At 33.2% G+C, this 21,278-nt stretch overlaps 1 pseudogene; it reads right to left on the bottom strand.

Moving 5' to 3' along the window:
• Positions 1–18,221: 18,221 nt before the first annotated feature.
• Positions 18,222–18,491, bottom strand: LOC112926643 (small VCP/p97-interacting protein pseudogene; annotated as a pseudogene).
• Between the last annotated feature and the right edge of the window lie 2,787 nt (positions 18,492–21,278).

Raw genomic sequence — 21,278 nt, 5'->3', positions numbered from 1 at the left:
CAGAGAATTCTGTTCTGTTCTATGAAGCCAACATTAAAGAGTGTTGACAAAATGTAAAACAATTGCACTTGTTACATTTTTTTGTGTGTTTTGGAAGTTAAGGTTTTTTTTTTTAATGTATTGCATTGATGGGTAATGCGTTTATTATTTTAAATAATTATTAACAATTATTTCCAAAATTTCTCATTTTAATGTCTAATGTGGAATAGATATAACAACTTGTATTTAACAATCATATGTATATGCATATATATATGTATACATTTATATAGAACCCCCATATAAACAAAAACTTTGAAGTTCTCAACTTTTAAGAGTATTAAGAAGTCCTGAAATGAAAACGCTTGAGACTCTCTGACTTCTAAGCTTGCTTGAGGACTAAGTAATCTCATAAATTAATTACAATTTAGAGGTATTTATACTCTTTGATGGAGGACTATTATTTTATCTCCATGATTAAATCTTCTTTTTTTAAAAAAATATTTTAATTATTTATTTGATAGAGTACACAGGAGCATGAGGCGAAGCAGAGGGAGAAGCAGATTCCCCACTGAGCAGGGACCCGAATCGATGGGGCACAATCCCAGGACCCTGATCATGACCTGAGCCCAAGGTAGATGCTTAACTGACTGAGCCACCCAGGTATCCCTTTGTGATTAAAATTGAATTTTAACGTGAATGTTAGAGCCTTAAGATTTTAAAAAATTAAGCTTTTTATCTTTTAGTCCTATTCATAATTATAGTGTGACTTAAATCTCCCCCCCAGGAGAGATGGCTTTTTTATCACAGATGATTCTCTTAGAGACTTCATTCATCGTGCTTGTTTTTACTTATGCTGAATTGCTTATACATGCAACACAACGTAATGGGAAAAGGGCAAGATGCTGTAATGAGTAGTCTAAAATACATTTTTGCTCCACTATTCACCAGCATGTGTCCTTGGCCAATTTGCTTGAACTTTCTGACCAAAAATACTCATCCTAAAGATCTGCTCTGATGTTTGTATGAAATATGAGTCATTTTATCCTAGCTAAGCCAGTTTTCTCATCAGTATAATTATGATAAAATTATTTTGCAGATTATTGCAGCTCATCCATAAAGAGCATTTTGAACAAATTTATTAGTGAGCATGCAGGAATAAATATTAGTGCTTAAATTAACTACCTACCATGTTGTAGATATTAATAAACAAGAGTTCCTTCCCTACTCTTTTTTTTATTTACAACCAGATCTAAGTTTCATAACCGAGATCAAGTTTAATGTCTTCATTAACATCTACATCCTGCATTGTTTTTTATTCATTAAATTTCAATGTTTAAATATATTTATTCTTTTTTTAATATATTTATTCTTATAGGCACATGTGTGTGTTCACAAAAATGTAGTATTATTTATATGCTTTTATGTTTACTTAACCCCAATGCAGTAACAAGTACATTAGAGAAGTATATTGTTAAATTTATAACAAACCAGGATTTTTATAACTTCCTGGTAAGTGGCCTTAGAGAATAAAATTCTTTATCCAAATAACTGTTTTTTACCTCAAAGTCTAATTTGCGTGATAGTAATTTTGACTCATAAATTTTTTGGACAGTGCATATATTTTAAGAAAACTGTCTTCTCTCTTGTAATCCTTGAGTTGTTGGTTAAATTTATTATTTCAGAAGTCTAGTATAGTAAAGTTCTTATTTAATATGTACTAAAGTCTGCTGTTGTTTAAATTCAAGTAGTGATTCAGTGGGAAACTATTTTGTGTATCCAATTTTCCTAGCCATATTTGTTTCACAAGTGATATGGTAAATATTAATATGGACATAGTCATCGTTATGGCCAAAAACTATTCCTCATTCCTCTAGTGTGGAGAGGAAATAAATGCCAGAACAATCGAGGAAGAACTGATCCCAGCTTTCAGTTTCCACCTTGAATAGGTCTCGGACCTGCATCCGCGACAGTCCTGGAGCTCGTATAAATTGTATTTTCTTCAACAGGTGGCTTTTAGACTACTTGCTTTATCTCAAATGTGTGTCACAAAATATATTACTGATTAGTTACTCAACAGTAAACCTATTAATTGTTTCTGATTTTATTTTGCATTATAATAACTTGGACAGAACAATATTTCATAGTATGGTATCATTTCTATTCCTTGTTGATTAAATCACTCTCTTCTTAATTTTTTACCTTTCAGAATTTCTTTTTTTTTAAGCAATAGAATTGTATTTAGCTGATTGAGAAAGCAGATTAAAATGTTGTAAGTAGTGAATATAGGAATTTAACCCATTAACATTGAATTCATAAAGAACTTTATATTTCAACATTTTCCACCATAAACACTGCAACACTTAAAAAAAAAACACAGGCTAGTATATGTAACTATTTCTTTTAGAGTAAGCTTTAAATCACAAAACAAAGGGAATCGCAAAAAGGTAAATGATCAATCACAGTCTTTGCATTGGGAAGCTTATAGCATACTTCCACAATTTAACCACTTTCACTATTCTCCCTTCAAAAACTATTTTTGAATAAAAAATAAAGCAGACATGGAGGTACATGACTGTTTCAGTGTGAATAATGATGAAATAAGGTAAAGTAAGTATGTGGAGGTGGATGGAGAGCCAGAAGGCAAACAGATCTTATAAACAAAGGTATAAATATTGATAAAACATTAATTAAAAATAATAAATATTTATAATAACTATATTAATAAAATTAGTTTGTACACCCTTGATAATGATATTTACTCAAAACAAATTACAAAATCTTAAATTGCACATCTTAGAGAATATCATCAATGAAATAATGCTCCCAACAAAGTATTTTATTTCACATTATGTAATTTTCTAAACACATATTTCTTCTTTTGAATTTTACGTGGATATTTTTAAAAACCTGTAATGTGAAATATACATGGTTAATTCTAGGAGCATCTCAAAAAATTACAAAGTTACCAAACAGTGTAATATACTTAGAGTCGTAAAATTAATATAAAGTAGAAAAAATATTCAAGATGAAATGAAAATCATTTCAACTTATTTGCAGAGGTTAAAGATACTTAGTGTGGATTTTTCAAATGCTACGACTAGTTAGACTTTCTAAAGGCACCTACTGTTACCTGGTGTATATTAATCTATTTCCCTGATACTTGGGTATTTGCCTTATTAAAAATGAAATTTATAGTTCCAGATAGGAGATAAAATGGGATATTACAGAAGAGCCAGGCTTGTTAGACCTGGAAAACACAGCATCAGGTTATAATTATGCAGTTTTCCTGAAACCCAATGGGAAAGAAGACTCAAGCCAAAGCCTGGAGTTAAGGATCATTTTTCACCAATTTACACAGAAACCTATACTCTAATGTCAAAATGACACAAAACAAAACCAACACGATCAGTTTCTTTTGACGATTTGCGAGTACTTGCTAAATACAGTTATATTTCTTCTTTTTTAAAGATTCTGACTTGTTAATGTGTAGTACACTAAGTGAATATTCATTAATTATGTCATTACTATTATTTTACAAGCATCTAGGGGGTTTGTATGGAATATGATTAACTGGTAGATAGTTCTCACCTAAACGGAAGCAAAGTTTGGAGTCAGGTCATACTGACTCACATAGAGCCAAAAAGAGTAAGTAAGTCTAAACTCTCAGTAAAAGTCTCTTTGAATCTTAAATTCTTCATTTTTAAGCATGTTACCTGCTTTACAGTAAACTGCTATTTTAGAGTGCTTAGGACCAACAATTATTACTGGCCCTGATTCATTTATTAAGTTTGGTTCATATAACATGTTTGCATACAGTCAAATAAGTTGATTTCATGCACTTTTGATGGTGATAAAAAATGATCCAGGGAATATTGCAGAAATTGGAGAGTCTTCTTTCCCTTCTGTCCTCACTTTACTCTGGGCTGTGGATGAGTCTATTTTCTGGAGCTAAAACTTCAAGACTTAATTTGTATATAGTTTAAGATGTATAATTTGCCCTTTAATAATTGCTGAGACAAAACTGGCCCAGCCGGTGGTTCTGAAATATAGTGGGGATACTGCTAGGAGTTGTCAAGACTCTTCAGGGGGTTTGCAAAGTCAAACTGTTTTCATAATGCTACCCAGATGTTTAACCTCTCACTTGTGTTTTCTCATGAGTGTACAATTATCTTCTCCAGGGACTACATGGTGTGTGAGATCTCAACAGGTAAAATACAGAGGCCAGGATGAGATTCCAGTTATTATTTATAAAGTCAACATAAAGGATATTTGCAAATATATCAAACAATGCCACTCTTCTAATTTTCTTTAAAAACATAATTATTTTTCATAAACTATGTTACTTATATTTATATGTGTTATTATTTTTAAATCAATTCATAAATACTTATAAAAGTTCTGTTATAATTTTTAACATATTAAGTATCAAATGATAACTCAAACAACAAAACTCTTTGTTGTTCTCAATCATTGTTTAAGAGTCTAAACAGAGTTAAAAATAAAATTAAAAGAGTTTGATCCAAGAGTCAAGGCTGACTGTTAGAGAATAAAATCTTAGGGCTAATCACAGAACATTAAAAAAAAAAAAAAAGAAAAGAAAAGAGAAAGACATTTCTTACAAGTTGTGGACACCAGAGAAAAGAGCAAGCAGAAATAGATGGAAGAGAGAGCTATTCTGATCTCTGCTACCACCTTTTTATCCTGGCAGGTGTTATTCCAGGACACCCTGGTTTTCTGTCCACATATCTGCCACATTAATACAAATGATTATTGTTGGAGAAAGCACAGAATGCCATCATTAAGCACAAAAGCCAACTGACTGTTGTGAGGAAGGGTGTCTCTGTATTCATTTACTTTCAAAATTATATTATTATATTTAGGAATGGATGTTTTGCATTATTTATGTGTTGATGCATTCTGCAATATTTTAAAAGTGTGTTATATTTATAACGTACATATTTATTTATAAAATGCATATGCCTTATAATGGTAATAAACTGATAATATACCAATAGCTTAATACATTTAAGTCAGTATTTTATTTTATTTCGTTAAAAGATGTTATTCATTAGAGAGAGAGCACAACTGTGGGGATGAACAGAGGGAGGGACAAACAAGACTCTGAACTCTGGACTCAGGGCATGATCCAACTGCCCCCAAGATCATGATCTGAGCCTAACTGAAGAGTCCGACACTCAACTGATTGAGCCACTCAGGTACAACTTAAGTCAATATTTTAAGTAAAAAAAAAAAAAAAAAATATATATATATATATATATATGTATGCATATATATTTTTAATATATATATTTTATTTTAAATGAATTAGCAATTTTTAAAAGCTTTTATTTATTTATTCATGAGAGACACACACAGAGACAGAGAGACGCAGAGAGGCAAAGACACAGGCAGAGGGAGAAGCAGGCTCCATGGAGGGAGCCCGATGCAGGACTTGATCCCAGGTCTCCAGGATCACGTCCTGGCACCCAAAGGCAGGCGCCAAACTGCTGAGCCACCCAGGGATCCCAAAGGAATTAGCAATTTTTATTCTATTTATTCACCCTGAACCTTATTACAATTAAATATATTATTATTTATAAATGGTATAGTTATTTATTTTAGAATAAAGTTTTAAGTTAAATCCAATCACTAGATAAAAGGAAACCAGACATTTTCTCTTGAAAATAATGAGTAATGAAAAAAGAGCTTATATTAAATCACATTATTAACAAGTGTATATTTTTATTCCACTATAGGAAATTATAAAAGCAAAAGAACAGAGCAGTTAACATCCCAACTGTAGTTTCTGACTCTGGTGGCAAGATTGTTTTTAAAAGTTAGGAAAATTCTATTTAGCTATTTTAGTTATTATTTTTATTGGCAAAAAATAAAAGAGGCCAGATTAATTGTGTTATTATGAACATGTGAGATTGTCTGGCTTTAAGTTTAACTAACTTCAAAAGCTGGATATGAAGTAAGTACTACTACTGTCTTTTTAGGTGATAAAAATTTGATTAGGAAATTATACAAAAATGTTTCAAATTCTTTTTTTTTAAATTTATTATTTATGATGGTCACAGAGAGAGGGAGAGAGAGAAGCAGAGACACAGGCAGAGGGAGAAGCAAGCTCCATGCACCGGGAGCCCAATGTGGGATTCGATCCTGGAAACCCGGGATCGCGCCCTGGGCCAAAGGCAAGCGCTAAACCACTGCGCCACCCAGGGATCCCTGCAAAAATGTTTCAATATATAGTATATAAAGATAAAATTGAGAAATAGTATTTATTTCATATGATTACATAATGAATATATACTCAGTGTGAAATTTCCCAGAATGCAGACATTTCTAATGAAACAAAATCACCCATAACCTGTCACATCAAGATTACCAGTGTGGATATGTGTTGTGGCCAGTTAATTTATGGGATATTTAATCCTTAACAAAGTGTAAATCAGGTTTCCTCTGGTCAGTGTTCAACTGAACAAGAACGTTGGCTACAGAATTCACCATACAGTTATGAACTATTACTAACTTCATTAGCTTTCTTTATAAAAATCCATCAGAGGCAATATATTGCCTCCAGCCTTAATTGGCTTCATATTCTGACCAAATCTTGAAAATATTAAAGATAAATTCCTAGAAATCCTAATTCTTGCTTAAAAGAACCTGTGTGTTAAAGAATTCTTTGGTTTATGCCTCAGCGAACTTTTTCAACTACATATTTATTTTTAGGAATTGGAGATATATGGCAGTATGATAGAAACAATAAAAAGTGTAGCTTTAATTAATGTATACACATTTTTCATGAAAATAGGATATGCCCAAGATACAACAAAGATTAGAAATTTAGAAATTTATATTTAAGTTTAAATCTGTTTGTAGGGATGTCTGGGTGGCTCAGCAGTTGAGCACCTCCCTTCCGCCCAGGGCGTGACCCTGGAGACCCGGGATAGAGTCCCACATCGGGCTCCCTGCATGGAGCCTGCTTCTCCCTCTGCCTGTGTCTCTGCCTCTCTCTCTCTCTGTGTGTCTCATGAATAAATAAGTAAAATCTTTAAAAAAATAAAAATAAATAAATCTGTTTGTAATGGGCAAATCAATCTAGTGTAAGAGACCTGGAAGGGTGGTTATGAGTAGGGTGAGTGTGATTCATCTAAAGAGCCATACCAGTCAACTCAAACAGATTGGCTGGCTTGTGGCAATGCAGGCCAGTACTGACATTGCCAGATACTTTCATTTTTCAAAAGAAATGAAAAATCTGGATCTTTAAATGAAATCTCCTGCTTTTATATTTTGACCAACAAACAAACAAACATACTAGTGTGAACTGCAGTAGGCAAGCAGCTTCCTCCAAGGCGCCTGGTAGGGACATCTAGTTTAATGGACTGCTTACCATGGAGATAATGTTAGTCAACATTACAATGCTTGTAAGTGAAATTTTAGAATATAGTATCACAACCTATATTTGGAATTTGTATGTCCAAAATTGTTTTATGACTTCTTTTCTCTTACAAACAGTAACAAAAAAGCCTACTTGCAGACTAGACTAAGCCCTTTATTATTTTTAGGCTTTCTCACCCCTAAACTTTCAAACTCCTAAACTTTCCTTTGAGACTTCCTGTTCTTTAGTCATAAAGGAAATATCTTGTTTCCTACTGAGGCCATAAAAGAGAGGTTTCTAATAGTGTAAGATTTTTTTTTTCCCTAAACACTTCAGGGTGCTCTACTATTTATATTCTTTGGTTATAGATCTTATAGATATAGAAATTCAGAGAGAGAAAGGAGGAAGAAAGTTTGCTTTTGTTTTCTGGTGTTCTCCATAGGCGACTGTTATTTTTGTTTTAAAATTTAGTATTTCCACCAAGATGAATTCCATCTAAACTTTACATTTGTAGCCAAATATGCCTTGAAGATCTTGCTATTATTTATGGCTTATGTGGGTAGAGAATAAATTTTTCTTGTGAAAAAGAGTTGAAAGGTGGCTGCGAGAGGATGTCCTTGTGCATTTTCCAGTGTCTGGTAAATGATTCAATAGTGGAACTATGCTGGCCTAAAATCAGGTTTCCTTAAACTTTGTCTCCTGCCAGGCGTCTGGCTATTTGAAGCATAATTTTTGCTCTAGTTCTTAGTCAGGTGGAATTTCTTCTTTTACCAAATATAAGGCTTAGAAATGTATACCTTGTTTCGTGGACTCTCCTTGTCCTTCATATTCAGGAACCGCGTATCCCACTGAGCCCTACTGTGCTATCTTTGAACAACACATAGAGGTAAAGTCATTCATGTTTGACAGAATGGACACACATAACTCTGGAGCCTTATAAGACACAGGGATTGATTCATCTAGTCAGTGCAGCTTATGCCTCCAGAGACTTTGAGTAAATGGGGGTGAAATGTGGGGTGGGTAAGGCAAGAAACAGACATCTCCCATTCATTTCCTAGCAATCCAAACTCTTATGCACCAGAATGAAGAACATGTGTGTTCACAATTATGTCTTTTGAATCATAGTATTTCTGATTGCAGTTACCAGAAACCCTATAGTTCCTGTGTAAGTTATTGACTATTTTCTTTAAACTTTAGTAAAGTTATACTTTTTTAAAAAAATTTAAAAGTTATTATTTTAACAGAAAAATATTAAAAGTATTATAAAGTATTATAAAGGAGTAAGAGTCTAGTACCATCATTATACAGAGCCTATATTTCAAACTTCATAGTATGACATATTTTTCTAAGAGAAATTACACTTAAACATAGAGATATAAATAGGAATTAAAAATAACTAATACACATTGTAATAGAGAGAATATACATAACTGAAAATCATAAAAGCCATAACGATTATACTATAGTTTAAAAAAAGTTTCAGCTTTTCTCTCACTAAGCTATTACGAAAGAGAAAATTGCTATAATTTGTATGCTATGGACTCCCAGCAGGTCCTTGCTGACTCAGTGACTGACTAACAAGTAGGCTAATTTAAGTGTAATATCTCTTCTGTTCATCCTTTATTAGTGGTGTGTAAGAGCATTGAAAAGGCCAAAAGTCAGGCAATGAGAGAGAAATAATACCTTGGTAATCTACTGAATTGGGGAACCCTGAATATCTGAGAAGCATATACATTCAAGTTACCTCATTTTGAAAAAGCAACTCCTAGAGTTTGGGTGTTAGCCTAACTAGTAATCTAAATGGTTATATCTATGTCCAATTAAGTAACTAAATCTGGGCAAATAAACAAAAGAATTATATCATTTCAGTACACATTTCTTTTTTTTTTTAAGATTTTATTTATTTATTTATTCATGACAGACACAGAGAGCAAGAGGCAGAGACATAGACAGAGGGAGTAGCAGGGTCCATGCAGGAAACCCGATGCAGAACTTGATCCCAGGAACCCAGGGTCATGCCCTGAGCCAAAGGCAGACGCTTAACCACTGAGCCACTCAGGCATCCCTCAGCACACATTTCTTAAATATATACTTACTTAAAACTCCAGAGAAATAATATTGCAAGTATATGGCGATGTTACAAACCTATTGGAAGACTAAATAATTGTCAGATTATCACCATTTCTAAATGTGTCATGATATATAGATGGGAGATCAAAGTGTAGTTTGTAAATTTATAGAAAAAGATAAATTTTAGGGGAAGTTTTATGTATGTGTAATTTCATAGGAAATGATTTTAATTTCCTCTGTGAAAAAAAGCAAGTTGTGAAATATTAAATAAAATGACAAAGACAGTTTTAAATCTGGCAATGTGAAAAAAGAAATTGTTCCTAAGGCTTTTTAGTCTAAAGATGGAAACCAGACTTGTTTACACCTCTTGGATGTGAAATTCTAATGAGTAATGACAGCAGCTTCTAGGCAGATGACTCAAGTCTGTTAAGAATGCTTGTGCCATACAGATAAAAAGGAAAGAGAACAGCCATAATTAGGAAGGCCATTCTGATCACTGGTTTGAAGATCAGCAGTACTTATTCGTTGGTCTTGGGATCAATGATTCCAAGACAAGTTGACTACTGACACTATGTGTTGTCAGACTAATTGGAGAAATTGGCACTGATGCAGTAAATGGAATTGAACTAGAGCAGCTTTAAAATGTCAACACTTCTGCAAAAGAGGGTTTGGGTTAAATGAAAAAAAAATACCTCACATTAGATAAATCAGAAATATAACCAGTCTATGGATGATACACTGCACATTACAATGATACGGATGAATGAGCAGAGTACAAACCAAGATCTGGTGGATCTTGGTTACATCACTTAATTTTTCTGAGATTATCATCCCACCTATAAAAAGGAGATTTCTTCCAGATTTAGAGTGATGATCATTTTCTTTAAGATTATCAAAATTTAAAAAAATTTAAAAAAATGATTATCAAAATTATAAATTGCTATTCAAATGAGGTTTTTTTTTTTTTTATTGGTGACTTAGGCTTTTTTGCCTATGCCATACTATATGAGACTTTCTGACTTTACATCGAAAGATCTTCTTAGCTGTTTTATAGAAAAAAAATGCTCCCATGTGTACTTTTGGATTTTATGGCTAATTTTTCAGGAGGTTAATAGATATGATACTTGAGGCTTTATTAAATGAAGTTTGTGAAATGTAGAGATAGATATATATAAAGGGTTTACTTCAGGACGTTTCAGAGCCTTCATATGCTAATGTGGTTTGTGTCTTTACAAGAGCTTGTGGGAAAATGAATCTGTTGGATCTCAAATTTGTTTGAACACAGAATCTTTCATTCGTTCTATTGATTGTTTCCTTTTTGTGCAGAGATTTTTAGTTTAATGTCCTCCCACTTGCCTATTTTTATTTTCGTTGCTTGTGTTTTTGGAGACTGTGCAAGAAATTACTTCATTTTCTAATGTCATGAAGCTTTCCCCTATGTATTTTCCTGTGACTATGTTTACATTTTTTATCTATTTTAAGTTGGTATTTATGTATAGTATAACATAAAGATCCAATTTCAGGGACGCTTGGGTGGCTCAGTGGTTGAGCAATTGCCTTCAGCTCAGGGCGTGATCCTGTAGTTCTGGGATCGAATCCCACATCGGGCTCCCTGTTTCTCCCTCTGCCCATGTCTCTGCCTTCTCTCCGTGTCTCTCATGAATAAATAAATAAAATCATTTAAAAAAACAATTTCATTCATTCATTCATATGTGAATATCCATTTTCACCAACACCATTTAAAAAGACTATCCTTTACCCATTGTTTATTTTTGACACACTTATTGAGGATTAGTTGATAATATAAATGTGGGTTTACTTCAGAAAACAAAAGATAACAAGCACTGATGAAGATGAGAAGAAATCGAAACCTTTGTATTCTGCTGGTGGAAATGCTAAATGATGCAGCTACAATGGAAAACACTATGAAGGTTTCTCAAAAAAAGAAAAGAAAAAAAATAGAAATAGGGCTACCATATGATCCAGCAATTCCACTTCTGGGTATATATATCCTAAATAATTGAAATCAGGAACTCAGAGGGATATCTGCATTTCCATGTTCTCTGCAGCATTATTCATGATAGACCAAATACAGAAACAACTTACATGTTCTACATGTTGTCCATCTGTAGATGAATGGATTTGAATGGATTTAAAGATGTGTTATATACATTCAATGGAATCTTATTCAGTCTTTTGCTTTTCTTTTTTTCTCTTCTTCTTCTTCTTCTTCTTCTTCTTCTTCTTCTTCTTCTTCTTCTTTTAAGAGAGAGAGAGATTGAGAGAAGGAAAGTATGCACACATGGGAGGCAGGGTCAGAGAACTCAAACAGACTCCATGCCCAGTGTGGAGCTCGACACCAGGTTCAATCTCACAACCTTGAGATTATGACCTGAACTGAAATCGGATCGATTACTCAACTGACTGAGTCACCCAAGTGCCCCTTATCAGTCTTTAAAAAGGAGAAAATTCTACCATATGTGAAAACATGAATGAACCTGGAGAACATTGTGCTAAGTGAAATAAACCAGTTAGGTAAGAACAAATGCAGCATGATTCCATTTATATGACATATCTAAAATAGTCAAACTCATAAAAACAGAGTAGATGTGGTTTTGGGGACACCTGAGTAGCTCAGTGGTTGAGCCTCTGCCTTTGGCTCAGGTCATGATCCTGGGATCCTGGGATTGAGTCCCACATCAGGCTTCCCACAGGGAGCCTGCTTCTCCCTCTGCCTATGTCTCTACCTCTCTCTCATGAATAAATAAATAAATCTTTTTAAAAAAAGAATGGTGGCTTTAGGAGCTATGGGGAGGGGCAAATAGGGAGTTTCTGTTCAATGGGTATAAAGTATTATTTATATGAGATGGTTGTGTTCTAGAGATCCCCTATATAACATTGTGTGTATAGTTCACAAGTGTTTTGTTTTGTGCATTTAAAATTTGTTGAGAGTAAATTTCCACAATAAAATTGTTACCACTTTTGTTAATTTTTATAAAAAAAGACTAGGGCAAAACTGCGGTGCCAGCTAAGTTTGCCTCAATTTTTCCCAATAGATATATAACTTTAACAACACTCAAGCCAATGAGACAGTCTTAACGCCAACACCATGACTGAATTTGCCTTCCTTAGGTAGTACTTCCCACCCTAGAACCCTCACACTTAACTTCCACAGGGCCCAATTTCTGCCAGATGATGAATTAAGCCATGTATAATGAGTTCATGTGCTTCTCTTTCTGATTAAAACAGTACTATATCATTATTGTTTGGGGAGTATCTTATTCAAAATGGTACCAATGCTAAAAATTCTAGGATTGTAGATTAATTCTGAAGCCATGAAGTTTCATCTCTACTTTAACAGAATGATTTGAGTCAGCACATACTATTTGCCAGATATTAGTAATATAGAGAATCATGTCCATTCTAACAGTAGCTGCCTGCTGAGTGGAGTACAGATGAAACAGAAAATAAAGAGACTAAAGAGTTTTTGTTATTGTGATTATTTAATTAATGCAATATTTCAATGTAAATGAAAAATTATTTGACAAATTTTTTTCTACCAAATTAAAATATTACAATCTGAGATTTGAAATGGACATTAATGGTTGTTGGTGAGACTTCTTTCTTCTTAAAACAAGAATCTACTTTATATCACATGATTGAAAATGGCTATATATGTTGCCTTTACTTAAATATTACTGATAATAAGCTGAATTGTTAGATAATTATTCAGTATATAGAGATAAACATCCATCTCCTTGATTTATCTAACCATTTATTCTACTTTTGCACTCTGGAGTAAAAAGAGAAGTCTACTTCTTATTTTCACATGACAGCCCTTCAAATCCATCTACACTTTGATGTTGGGATCAATGATTCTAAGACAACTTGAACAGCAAGACTACATGTGTTGTCAAGTAATCAGAGAAATAGCTATTAGTGCATTGCATACTAATAAACTTGAGCAATGTAAGAAAATTAAGACTGAGATGGTGTCTCTCCCTCACCCAAACAGTTCTCTTCTCTTGGCTAAGCAACTATAATTCCAACCACCTTCATTTATATGACACAACTGACAGTCCTCTCATCATTCTTATTGCCTTCCTGATTCGAGTATTAGTACAATTTTTAGTAATCTTATTAAGGTGAGATACTAAGACACACAGGTGTGGTTAGTCCTAGACAAACAAGATAATCCAGATTGCCTCCTTCAAGGTCATGTGAGTTTTATTGTCTTGTAATAAGATAACAACTAAGATAACTTTTTACATTAACAATTTACCAACCTGGTTAAAATGTTTTGAAATTAGTCAACTGACTCTCTCATCTTGGATGGAAAATGTATCTTCAGATTTATACACTTAATTTTATTGTTCATTTCATATTAGTTTTTTATTTGATAAAAATATTGTTAGCGTTAATTATTTCATTCCATTTATTGGCTAATATTACCAACTGAACCTCAAACACAAATTTTAATCATGTTTTCTGTGTTATCATCTAAATTAAACACAGTAAATATTATATGGCCTTTTGAGTCTTGTATTTTTACTAGATTCTATCTCTAGTATCTTTCCTCTAGCTTTTTTTTTTTTTTAAGATTTTATTTATTTATTCATGAGAGACACACAGAGAGAGGCCGAGACATAGGCAGAGGGAGAAGCAGGCTCCCTGCAGGGGAGCCTGATGTGGAACTCAATCCCAGGACCCCGATATCACACCCTGAACCAAATGCAGACACTCAACCACTGAGCCAGCCACCCAGTCATCCCTTCCCTCTAGTTTAACCTCACTATAATAATCAACCTTTAAAAATTTGATCACAAGGATAGTTATAATTTCACCTATTTGTCATCAAGATTTTGTTATATAATCATTCCCTTGAGGGTAATATGAGAAATTGTCTAGTGACTTACTGAAAGCAAATACAACAAAACTATGTCATTTTCCTTAAATCTGAAACACGCTCTTGAAACGTGAAACTTCTGCCTTAAGGCAGAGAGAAAAGCAATAAAGGATAAAATACTCAGTGGGGGAAAAAGACAAAAAAAAAAATGTTGTGTTGGCATAAACTGATTTCTTCAGATTTGTTCCCTGACCTCACCCTCACCCTGTTATTTAACATACCTTGTTCGATCATGGTACTTGACTTTTTTAACCTCATTTGATCTGTTTCTTTATGTTACCCTCAATATTACCCATTTCACTTTCTTCCTACTTCTGGCTCTCCAAAATGCAAACAAATTTAGTTCTAAGATTTGTTTTCCATGATGGATTTCTAGTAAAACACTATCCTTTAGACTGACTTCAGCTACAAAATTATACCCCATTATTTGATTCTGATAACCATTTTCAAACTTGTTCTTGTTGAATTCTAACTTTCATGGTTATGATTACATACGATGTATTTAAATTCTTATTTTGTTTTAATTTAAATTATAAGTGCCCTTAAAATATATAAAATAGCCCAATATCAGAATTAAAAAAAATTATTTATTTGAGAGAGAAAGCGAGCAGGAAGGGAGGAGTGGGAGAGAAAATCTCAAGCAGACTCCCCATTGATCATGGAGTCTGACACAGGGCTCAATCTTCCCTGAGATAATGACCTAATCCAAAAACAAGAGTTAGATGTTTAATCAACGGAGCCACCCAGATGCCTAACAATATCAGAATTTTTTATATTTCAGGCAGCAATTCATATAGGTATTGTTTGGCTAGAGTGATTGTTGTAGTTAATGCAATGTTAATGTTGTATTTGATGTAGTTAAAATAATGTAGTTTATTAACACTGCTTATTAAGAGATTCTAGCCTCATTTCTATCCGCTCCTGGCAAACTCTCCTGTTTAACTTCAGTATTTTTTAAGGAATTTTGAGAGAGTTTAAGAGTGGAGTCTAAATGACTTTTGTATGTGAATTCTTTTAGAGCCAATAAGTCTTATATGATCCATTTCTACTTATTTCCACAGACTAAGCCATGATAAAAGAGTTACTTAGTTAATACTCTTTTCTAAATTAAGGTATTAAGAAATATGTATAACTTAAGCCAACGAGTCTACTCTCATGGGCATTTGTGAGAAATATTAGGTAACAAAGATAGGATGAAATTATTTTGGACCTCATTAAAAATAATGGTTCTTAAAGTTTTATGTTAATCAGAATAATCCATGATGCATGCTTAAAATATAAATTACTAGACCACTCAAATAATCTTATTAAACAATAATCTCAAGAAATAAGACCTGTGAATCAGATTAATAGTTCCCAAATGATACCTGATTATTGTTCAGAAATTAAGTGATACAAATTTTTTGTTCAATATATAAAGAGCAATATACATAAAGAAGTTAGAATTGAATAAAGATATGCTGACTTATAAAGAACTAGAAAGAGAATAAGCACAGTGGTGGAAAGCTCCAGTTACAATTTAAATTGAAGTTAGGATGTACTCTATAGTCCCAAATGAACATTTTGGAGACATATTGGAGATTGAAATAAGAGATATGAAAATTGGTTACTTTTACAGCTAAGTTTAATTTAGTGGAGGGATAAAGAGATTTGTAAGAAGGATATTTATACAAGCTACTTTAATTATTTTTTGAAATGGGAAATTTAGCTGCTAAATAATAAGACATGATCATTTTAAAGAATAGAATTACCATGAGCCATAATAAGAAGTTTTACAAGTTGGGAACTTAAGAATGTTACACACTGCTGGCCTACTAGTTTCACTATACTGCTGAAAATTTTCAAAGATATGCTGAATATTTTCTGTAACAAGGAGTTTACGACCTCCTGAAGAGAATCAGATTAGGGGCAAGTCTAATTTTTAGAAAATAATTTAATATTCCATTTGCTCTGTTTCTCTTTAGATTTTACATATTTTTTACATTAGTATTCTACAGAATATATTACTTTAAATAATCACTTCTTTTATGTTACTTTTGAGAATAATCTTAAGAGGGGAAAATCTGATACACCCCACAAATCTTCAATCTTTGCAACTTAAGTTTTTCTCATCCTAATAATAGTTTCCACATTGTGTATAGATTCAGTCTTTATTTTACAAGGCATTGGCAATATTCTCTGCAGCTATGTGTCAGAGTGGTTCTCTTGTTAGTTATATAGTATTCTTTTTTAAAAGATGTATTTATTTCTTGAAAGCTAGAGAGTGGGAACAGGGATAAGGGCAGAGGGAAAGAATCTCAAGAAGACCCCCCACTAAGCACCAAGTCCCATGGGGGGCTAGATCTCAAAGCCCTGAGATCATGACCTGAGCCAAAATTGAGAGTCTGACACTAATTGACTGAGCCACCCAGGCGCCCCAATTCTATATTAATACTTAAAAAAAATTTACTTAGTTTTTGAGAGAGGGAGAGAAAGCAGGGGGGAAGGACAGAGTGAGAGGGAAGAAGAAACCCAAGCAGACACTGTGCTGAGCACAGAGCCCAACTTGAAGCTCTATCTCAGGATCCTGAGATCAAAACCTGAGCTGAAACCAAAAGTGGAATGCTCAACCAAATACTGTCCCTATATATTATTCTTAATTTTCAATAAGTTTTGTGTTTATCTGGTAATTCAAATGTTTGCTTTATCTTATTTCATATTTTTCCAACATTTGATTAAAAATTTTTCAAAAATATAGCAGAGTTAAAATAATTTTCTGGTGAACGCCTATATACCCACTACTTCCATTCTACCATTAAATGCCCATCTATCAGTTCATCTTCTTTTGGATGCATTTCAAGGTAAATTGCAGACATCAGCAAACTTCTTCCTAAATGCTCTCAGCATTCTTGTTAATTTTATTTCAATATTTCTTTTTATTTTTTGAAAATAAAATAAAATGCAAAAACCCTTAAGTGTACTTCGTCTAATTTTAGACAAAGGATTTCATCTGTGTAACCAAACCCTATTAAAGTATAAAATATTATTATTGTTCCAGAAAGTGTCCTCATACCCTTTCCAAATCAATACAAATTCCAGCCTCCAAGTGATAGCCACTGTGCTGAAATTTGTGTCCATTCTAAAAGTTCATGTAAATGAAGTTACATAATATATAACCTTTGTAAGGCTTCTTACCACATCACATCCATTGGTGTCATATCCAAGAATTGATGCTATGTAGCTTTCACTATAAAAATATATATGGATTTTTTTAAGCAAGCAACCCCCACCCCACTTTATTGCAATGTAAAACACTGTTAATTTTATAAGCCATAAATATAGAAAACAAATTAGGAGAAATTAAACGTTTTCCACAAATATTCATTACTTAATACATTATAAAAATTTACAATGTTCTTTTGCCTAAGCACTTCAAATGATTTTTCAAAATTTTTCCTGATAAGTTTAAATGCATGAAGTCCATAAGTTTAAACATTATCTTCATAGATAATGAAATAAAAAGAAATACAAGGCTAAGCAGAAAAATATAAGATTGTTAGGTCATTTTATTTATAAAGGAGAGAAAATAGAAAGGCAAACTTAGATGTTTGAGATGTATGCAGACATTTTATACACAATATATTTATATTCACTTTTTAGGTCCATGTTTTAACTACTAAAAAATGGCAAGTCATCCAGTACCTAGAGAAGAGCAAATGCAGGAAAATAAATACTTAATGCAAGGTCTGTCCATTTTCTCGGCTTGAAAATCAAAAGCATTTTCAATATATCAATATTGACAAAGCCCTGACTGGATTTATTGACACTAACATTACAAAGTCTGAATCTTCATTTATTCAAAGAGAAGAAATTAAACTGAGGACATTCACTTAGTATCAGATATTAGTTATTGGCAGTAGGATTTTCCACTCATGTTATGCTTAAGAAACTGTCCACATAAGTCCATTTTCTGATGGGTGCCCAGATGCAGCAATTTGGTTTTCTAATTTTTTCTTTTTCTTTTTCTACTTCCACAGACCAAACATCCAAAATGTCCTTAGATGCAGACTCCTTTTGTCTTCTCTCTGCAGCCTCTCCAAGCTTTGCTCTTTTTCCTTCCATGTCTGGTCAGGGAGGTGCAGACTCCTCAGGACAGGGAAAACACAGTCCCATTGGAAGAGAAATTGAGGTCCCTTACTGGCCCTGCCATAGACCAGGCTACATATGGAAATTTTATTAAAACTCATTACATTCTGTTAGCAATACTTTGCTTGTTAAGGAAAAAAATAAACTTTGAAATGTTTTGAACACAAAATAAATTACATTAGTGTCAGAAATAATTTTGGGGAAAAAAGAATCTGGATTTGAATTTTAATACAAGATTGGTTGACAGTTCATTTTTTATTTTCTTTAGTGTGCATAGTCTTAATTATCAAGAATATATTATCAAATCAATTTTACTTTTTCTCTACAGCAAAATGGATATAATGATAATGCTAGTATTAAAGTCCATGAGTATCTGAGATTTAATCAAAATGTCATGAAATATATTTTCATTACTATACATGTAGTTATATAAGAGATTTTAAAGTTTGATTGAATATATTAATGTTATTTTAGAATTACAACATACTATTTAAAATAATGTTAGCAGAGTAAATATTTCTTTTTAATATAAAAATTTATAATAATTATAAGCATTATAGGATGTTCTAGAATAAAATTATGATATTAAAGGGTTATGGACAGATACCACGAATTTACATATAGGGTGGGCATAAAAGAAAGTTTATTGGGGAAAATTTACATGCATGGAGTTTAAGTAGAAATTTAAGTAGAAAAACATCATGATCTCAAAAGTTTAGTCCTGAGCCCAAGTTTAGGTTGAGTATAGATGGACTTTATCCACCACAGCCAACTTTTCAGTAGAGATGCCCCCCTATATTAATTACAGATTTTTTTTGGTCAACTGGTAAGAAACCGTTATATGAACATGTAAAAATAGAAGTTTTCTGGCTGAAAAGGAGGCCTGATGAAAGAAGAAATGCCCAACAGCAGTTCTGGTATTAACCCATTCTTGTGTTGTGCCAACTCAAACCTACTGAGTCATCTCTTTACTACCAAAAGAAGGGAGGAAATTGGCCTCCAAGATACTCCAGATCCACCCCTCCCAATGCTTATGGAACTATTTCATTTTACCCCCGTTATCTCTGTTTCACTTCAGTCATAGAGAATATTAAGACATTTTCTGGGTCGTGAGAATAAATAAGGATTTGTATAACTGGATTAGATGGGAAGTGACATATCCAAAATTGTGAAGAAGTTGCTTTATGAGCTACTGCCTGGGAAAATCATCAGAGGTTGATTGTAACAGTTTGTTAAAAAAGGAGAAAGATATTTACCATCTTTTGCTGGTCTCTTAATTCTTTCCAAGATTGAATGCCATGCGCTCTCATGGATGAGATGGACAGTTGTTCCGATTCCCTTTTCTGGAGTGATAAGTTCCATAGATACCCAATAATTATCTTTTTGTCACCATGAGGCAGAGTACAGTGGCTGTGGAATCATCTGAAGTAAAGTCTGTGTCAGTGTTCATGCTCATCAGGTGTCCCTCATCTGAGCACTATTATCTATCTATCTATCTATCTATCTATCTATCTATCTATATCTATCTATCATCTATTTGTTTGCTGAGATCAAAAAAGGCACTATAAAAGTACAAGAATCACTTTGGTACTAAACTGTTTCCTCTCACAATCCTTTTCTCCCTGACTTTGGATGTGTGGGAAGTCAGCTAAGTGTGCATTGTCATGTGTTACTTTAATAACCGACTAGAATGGGACCAGATGGTCCTATAGAAGTGATCATTGAAAAGGCTGACCCTATGGCAATACATAAGTCAGAAAAGGTTCTAACTGGCCATTCTCATCCTTTTTGGTGGTTCCATTATTATGATGGCTTACAACATGGATTTAGTGGGCTGTAGAATAGATGATGACTAATATGCCTGACATTGTAAATCCAGATGGTTCTCTCTAGATGTGTCACTTCACTGAGACATTTATAAGTGATATATGAAGATCAAATTTATTAATAAGTTGTGCATGTTTCCAGAAGGTAGCAAGCCTTTAGCCATTCAGGCCTGAATAGACCAATACTCCTATCTATATAGGCCATTAGTAATACCTCTAACTTCTCTTCCAAAAAACCCTGAACCAAGATCTACTTTAAGGAAGGTTTACTCTATAAGAGTGGTTCTCAGTTGGAGGCTATTTTCCCTGCAGAGAACATGCAACAATGTCTGAAGACATTTTTAATTATCATAACTGGCAGCGGAAGTGGATGCTATTGATACCTGGTACCTAGAGGCTAGAAATGCTACTAATCATACTACAATGCCCATAATTGTTCCCCAAAGAAACAATGATCTGACCCCAAATGTCAATAGAGCCAATGTTGAATAATTCTATCCTATCTTTAGGAAGAGTATTAGAATAAAATGCACTTAATAGATTGGGGTATCAACAATTTATCATCTTTAGGATGAATTGTTATAGTATTCTACCGGTTTTATCACAACTTTAGAGGTGGGCTGTTTTATTATTTAAGCATGCTTTCAATTTAGGTGCCAGGCATTGTAAGAAATATGTACTTAAATCATTTTTTAAAAATTATTGTTATTGTACAAAGGCCTTCCCAGTGTCTAATTGGGAAAGCTGTTTATATTCTTGATAGAAGGTTTGCCCTTCATTGGAGTTATAATTTCCATTTCACAATGGGACTATGGAAAATTTGCCTCACTTGATGGAAATTTATTTCTGAAAAACCTGCTACAAAATGAGAATGTTTGAGTCATGACTTTTCTTTCAGGGAGATGACTTATATCAAGCAGGGCCCAGTAACAAGGAGGCAATAATTGCTCAGAAGCAGATCTAGGAAGCTCAGAAAACACAAAATAGA

This window comes from Vulpes vulpes, chromosome 3 (assembly GCF_048418805.1).
Source record: "Vulpes vulpes isolate BD-2025 chromosome 3, VulVul3, whole genome shotgun sequence".
NCBI lineage: Eukaryota > Metazoa > Chordata > Mammalia > Carnivora > Canidae > Vulpes > Vulpes vulpes.
The sequence above is the reverse complement of the archived record's forward strand: the minus strand, read 5'-3'. Positions and strand labels throughout refer to the sequence as shown.